This window comes from Carlito syrichta, unplaced genomic scaffold (genome assembly GCF_000164805.1).
Source record: "Carlito syrichta isolate Samal-C Ts95f unplaced genomic scaffold, Tarsius_syrichta-2.0.1 Scaffold315338, whole genome shotgun sequence".
Lineage (NCBI taxonomy): Eukaryota > Metazoa > Chordata > Mammalia > Primates > Tarsiidae > Carlito > Carlito syrichta.
Window position 1 is genome coordinate 65,756 of NW_007259434.1, and position 6,336 is coordinate 72,091.

The window sequence follows — 6,336 nt, forward strand, 5'->3', positions numbered from 1 at the left end:
CAGGATGGCTTTCCAGCAGAATTCTATAAAATGTACAAAAAAGAGCTGATACCAATCCTTTTGAAAGTATTCCAAGGCAATTGAGAAAGATGGAATTCTCCCCCAAATCATTTTACGAAACTAACATTACACTGATACCCAAACCAGGTAAAGACCCAACAAAGAAAGAGAACTATGGGCCAATATCCCTTATGAACATAGATGCAAAAATCCTCAACAAGGTTCTAGCAAATGGGATCCAAAATCATCCACCATGACCAAGTAGGCCTCATCCCCAAGATGCAGGGCTGGTTCAACATTTGCAAGATCATAAATATCATTAAACGCATCAACAGATATAAAAACAAGAACCACATGATTATCTCATTAGATGCAGAAAAAGCTTTTGATAAAATCCAGCATTCCTTCTTGACAAAAACCCTCAAACACCTAGGTATAGAAGGAACATACCTCAAAATAGTAAGTGCCATCTATGACAATCCCACAGCTAACATATTGCTAAATGGACAGAAACTAGAATCATTTCCCCTGAAAGCTGTAACAAGACAAGGTTGCCCACTCTCACCCCTCTTGTTCAATATTGTGTTGGAAGTCCTAGCTCAGGCAATTAGACAAGAGAAGGAAATCAGGGGTATCCAAATAGGAAAAGAGGAAGTCAAGTTATCCCTCTTTGCTGATAATATAATCCTATAACTTGAAAATCCAAGAGACTCTAAAAAACCTGCTTGCTCTGATAAAGGACTTTGGCAAAGTCTCAGGGTACAAAATAAATGTGCAAAAGACAGTTGCATTCCTATACACCAACAATAAGCAGGCAGAGACCTGAATAAAAAGCACAATCCCATTCACAATCGCCATCAAAAAAAATGAAATACCTTGGCATCTTCCTAATCAGAGACATGAAAGACCTTTACAATGAGAATCACAAAACACTGCACAAAGTAATCCAAGAAGACACAAACAAATGGAAAAATATTCCATGCTCATGGATAGGAAGAATCAACATTGTTAAGATGTCCATCCTACCCAAGGCAATCTACAGATTCAGTGCAATACCCATTAAGCTACCAACATCATTCTTCTCAGACCTGGAAATGACAATACATAAGGAAACATAAATGACCATGAATAGCCAAAACAATACTTAGCAAAAGAAGCAAAGCAGGAGGTATCACACTTCCAGACTTCAAACTTTCCTATAAGGCTACAGTAATCAAAACAGCCTGGTACTGATACAAGAACAGGCACATAGACTAATGGAACAGGATAGAGATTCTGAAAGCAAAGCCTCAATTCCTCAACCAACTCATCTTTGAAAAAGCCTCCAACAACAACCACTGGGGAGAGGAGAACCTATTCAGTAAATGGTGCTGGGAAAACTGGCTGACCACATGCAGAAGATTGAAACAGGACCCCTACCTATCACCATACACTAAATGGATCAAAGACCTAAATGTAAAACCTCAAACTATAAGAATCTTAGAAAACACAGGAGACACCCTTATGGAAATTGAAACTGGGAACCAATTCCTATTCAGGACCCTAAAGGCCAATACCTTAAGAAATAAAATAGACAAGTAGGACCTCATCAAATTAACAAGCTTCTGCAAAGCAAAAAAAACCATCAAGAGAGCAGGGGGACAGCCCACAGAATGGGAAAAAATACTTGCCAACTGTTTATCTGACAAAAGCCTCACATCCAGTATCTACAAGGATGTGAGATACTCAAACAGGCTGAAAGGAAAAAACAAACAGCCCTTTAAAAAGTGGGCAAAAGACATGAATAGACACTTCTTCTCAAAAGAAGATACATGGGCAGCCAACAGACACAAAAAAATGCTCGGCCTCACTCATCATCAGAGAAATGCAAATCAAAGTCACATTGAGATACCACCTAAGAATGGCCATCATTAATAAAACAAACAACAGATGCTGGCAAGGATGTGGAGAAAAAGGAATGCTTCTACACTGCTGGTGTGAATGCAAACTTGTACAACCTCTTTGGAAGATAGTGTGACGATTTCTGAAAGAACTAAATATTGACCTTCCAAATGACCCAGCAATTCCTCTATTGGGAATATAACCAGAGAAACTCAAATCATTCTACTATAAAGATATTTGCACACATATGTTTGTTGCAGCTCTATTCACAATAGCAAAAACATAGAACCATCCGTGTTGCCCATCTAACTGGACTGGATAAAAAAAAAATGTGGTACATATACATAATGGAATATTATGTAGCCATAAAGAAGGACAAATATATGGATTTTGCAGCAACTTGGATGGATTTATACTCATTTATCACAGAAACAAAGAACAGAGTTCCATATATTCTCACTCATAAACGGATCTTGAACAATTATAATGCTATAAGAAAGTGACTGGCAGTAGTGGAAAACTGTCAGGGGAAGGGGAGTAGGACTGGCAGTTGAGGGAAACTGCTAGTGGAGGGAGGGGCATACCTCATCAACAAGGGTACCTGCATGATCAATGTTTATATACCTAACCCTGAAATGTACCCCACATCTTTATAATAAAAAATTTTTTAAATAAAATAAAAAATAAACTAAGCATCAACTGGACACAGGCCCCGTACACACTCAGCTCCTCACAGACTTCCTCTTCCCCACCTGCAACAGACTCAGTTCAGCAAACATGTGGATTCTGGAAGGTTCTCAGGTCTTCCATTTATTTCCTCTCTCCAATTTTAGAAATCTCCTTCTTTAGCTCATTAACCTCTCATGGCAAGTATCTTAAAAACAAACTTATATTCAGATTCCTATTTTCTTTAGGGAAGCAAGAAGTTAGACCTCAGCACACCATGAAGTAGAGACAGGGATGGAGACGTCCCCACCCCACCTCTCTGGAACAGGGAAGATGATCAGGGAAGGCAACAGGTCAGGGCGGTGAAGGGAGTCAGTGTGGACACAGGGGTGGGCTGGTCTTCTCCCCACATCCTCACATTGTCCTAACAGGAACACAAACCCATTCAAATGTCCTTTGCAGAAAGAGAAGTCAGAGGCTCTTGAAGTCACAAAGGGTAGGCATGAACAAATCTTCTGTCACTCAGTCCCACAAAAGGCAGCTGGGTCACACTATAGAAGAAAATAGTCATGAACAAATTCAGATCAGTGTTGGTGACCGGCACCGACCGAGGGAGGGTTAGGACCCGCACCGGAGAGTCAAGACGGAGAGAAGAGACCACTCGGAGGCAGTTCTTCTGGGATCAATCTGATCAGGACTGAGTCCAAATTTTATTCGGACTCCTTCCAACTTATATACCATTTTCTATACCCTCCAGCAGTGTGATAATCACTTGCTGGGGGCGTACAAATTCCATGCATATCACGCTTTGCAAACTATGCATCACAAGACCATCACGAGACTTGCAAGTTCCAAGCAAACAATTACAATTCCATGATGCATGACGTACTTCACAAAACTTACATTAAAATCACAGGTGCACAATTTCAATACAGATTGTTCAAAGTGTTTTCCATAATGTTCAATAAATCATTCATATTATACTTTTTGTTCTAAACCCTGATTAATACAAAAACTTTCTAAGTTAACTCTAGGTTCAACCCAAGTTCACTGACTCCTAATATTTTTAACGATTAATATTATCAAGTTAACACTATACTATAATCTATAAGTTTAGTTAAATGAATTAACTGTTAGTTATACTATTAACCTATTATGATTTAACATAATGCCTTATAATTCAGTTAACACTTATTCTTAAACTACCAAACTTTACTATAATTCATATGAGTTTCATATGTCTAAACTTTAATTTTTATATAATTTGATGATTGAACTTTAATATTATGCTATATCTTATTAAGCTAATACCTTATCGTTAATTCTTTCATAAATCTTATGGTAGTTGTCATACTCTTGAACAAGGAAATGTATGGTTGCCATGACGGTGGCCATGGGCTGAAGCAAACAGAGTTTCGGTAATTAACGAAACAAAAAAAAAACGTTCTGCCTGGCTAGAGGCAGGGTGATAAAACTATTATGGTAATTTAGTTTCTAATCTTAGCCCTAGGGGAAACTGCTTTCGGGAACAAGAGCTGACTAACCAGTCTACCAGGAAATAGAAGTTTAAAAATGTCTTGAAAAAGGAGTACAACTTAGAAAGACAAAGAAAAATAATTCTGCTGTGCACTTTCCATCAGGTGTATTGAGATTTACTTATAAGTTTTACTGCCATGTATGCACACTGGTCACTAATCACACGCCAATATTATAGGTATAACTGATATCCTATGTCAGAGGCGATCTTCCAGATGGGCCTTTACAGGCCTCAGCCATGTAGCTATAGATGTTGGCTCCCAACAGATCAGCCATGGTAAGTGGTGACCTTCTGAACAACCCACCACACACTCAAAATGTCCCCCAAATCTCCACAGCCCAGTTGTGTCCCCTCTTCCCCACCCCCTCCTCCACCACATTAGGCTCCCAGGGTCATACCTTTACAAGCCGTGAGAGACACATCAGAGCCCTGGTCACTGTCACCACCTGGGGTGGAACAAAACAGGACCTGGTCAGAGTCCACAGGAGATGTGGTACAAGAGAAATTATGGGGTGGGTGAGCTCCCCCATGGGCTCCTATCCACACTGTTCCAAGAACCTGATGGATCATGGCCACCACATTTACTTGCAGCCTGAGAGTAGCTCCCTTCTTTTCCACCTGTGGGAAGAAAATGTTCATTGAGAGGCCAGAGAGGAGGCAGGCCCATAAGGTCCTAGAGGAAGCCCTAGTCTTAGACCCCAGGGAAGTTTCTCAAACTGTGACTATAGACTCAGGGCAGCATCAGGAAACAAGAAGAAAGGAAATGTATTAGAACTGGACCAACTCCCCCCCTTGGAGGTCTGTCCTCAGGAGGGACCTTCCCTGCAACCTGTGACTATTGGGAATCAGGTCCCCTTCACCATAATCATCAAGGTGAAAAATTTGTCCTTTATTTCCACATGTGCTGTGCATAAGAGTAGGTATATGTAGACACACAGGGCCCAGGTTGAACAAGCACCTATGTGTGGATGGTACTTCCCAGTAATGAGGCTGGACACACATCTACCAAAAACTTGAAATGCCCAGTGGGACCAGAAAACCCAGACCACACCCCTCACCCCTTCCCTGCCTGAGTTCTTCTTCCTCCACATCATAGCTCCAGTGACCACAGCTCCAAGGAGAACCAGAAACAGGCCAGCAACGATTCCCACAATGAGGATGGTGGTCTGGGAAGATGGTTCTGGGAAAGGAAGGGAAGGTGAGGGCCCCTGACTCCCCAGCTTCAGGGTCTCCAGAAGGGCTCCTGCTTTCCCTGAGAAGAGACTCAACCCCACCACCCCCCACCTTACCCCATCTCAGGGTGCGGGGCTCTGGCAGCCCCTCATGCTGGGCATGGCATGTGTATCTCTGCTCCTCTCCAGAAGGCACCACCACAGCTGCCCACTTCTGGAAGGTTCTGTCCCCTGAGGGCCTGGTCTCCACAAGCTCCATGTCCTGAGTTTGGTCTTCCCCATCCCGCTGCCAGGTCAGTGTGATCTCCGCAGGGTAGAAGCCCAGGGCCCAGCACCTCAGGGTGACATCCCCATTGGGGCTGAGGTGGTGGGTCATGTGTGTCTTTGGGGGATCTTAGTGAAGAGTCAGAAAATTCAGGCACTTTGCATCCCTCATGGGGCCCTCCAGCAGTGCCCATGTGACCATCCTGGGAATGGACAAGACAACCAGGTGGAAGAAGCACAAAGTTCACACCAGCCTGACATAGGCAATTGGGATATCTATTCCTTGGAAAGTTCTAGACTCTGAGGAGAGAACAGGGACTTCTGGTCCTGACCTGAGTGGAGGTCAAGAGACTCTGGCGAGCTAGAGTCGACCTCCAAACACCCTGAGTGTGAGGCAGAGGACAAGGCCTGAGAGAAGAAGTCATGGTGCCCAAGGCTGCTGCAGGGGTCAAAGGGAACCCCTGATCCCCATTTCAGGGACTGTCTTCCCCTCGTTCCCTCAGAGACTACATCCCTTGCTGTCCCAGAGAGAAGGGCGGGCCTGAGTCACTCTCTGGAACAGTAGCTGGAAGACCTAGGAGGATTCTTCCTGCTCTGGACCATGGGGAGGGCGATATTCTAGCGTTAACCCCATTTTCCTCCCCTTTCTGTTGAGCCCAGCCCGGGAGATCTGCAGGAGGTGGGGGAGGCGCCCCGCGGCCCTACTTACCCGCGCGCTGCAGCGTCTCCTTTCTGTTCTCCAGGTGCCTGAGCAGCGACTCCACACACCCGCCCGCCCTCCAGGTAGGCCTTCATTGGCTCCGCCACACGGGCCTC

At 43.8% G+C, this 6,336-nt stretch overlaps 1 pseudogene across 1 annotated transcript; it reads right to left on the reverse strand.

Annotated features, from left to right (window-relative positions):
• Positions 1 to 2,819: 2,819 nt before the first annotated feature.
• LOC103275158 lies at positions 2,820 to 6,327 on the reverse strand (annotated as a pseudogene). Its single transcript, XR_002481249.1, has 6 exons — positions 6,230 to 6,327; positions 5,374 to 5,649; positions 5,136 to 5,264; positions 4,670 to 4,690; positions 4,483 to 4,530; positions 2,820 to 3,098 (listed from the first exon to the last, which is right to left on the reverse strand). The product of XR_002481249.1 is annotated as a patr class I histocompatibility antigen, A-126 alpha chain-like (transcript).
• Positions 6,328 to 6,336: the final 9 nt, after the last annotated feature.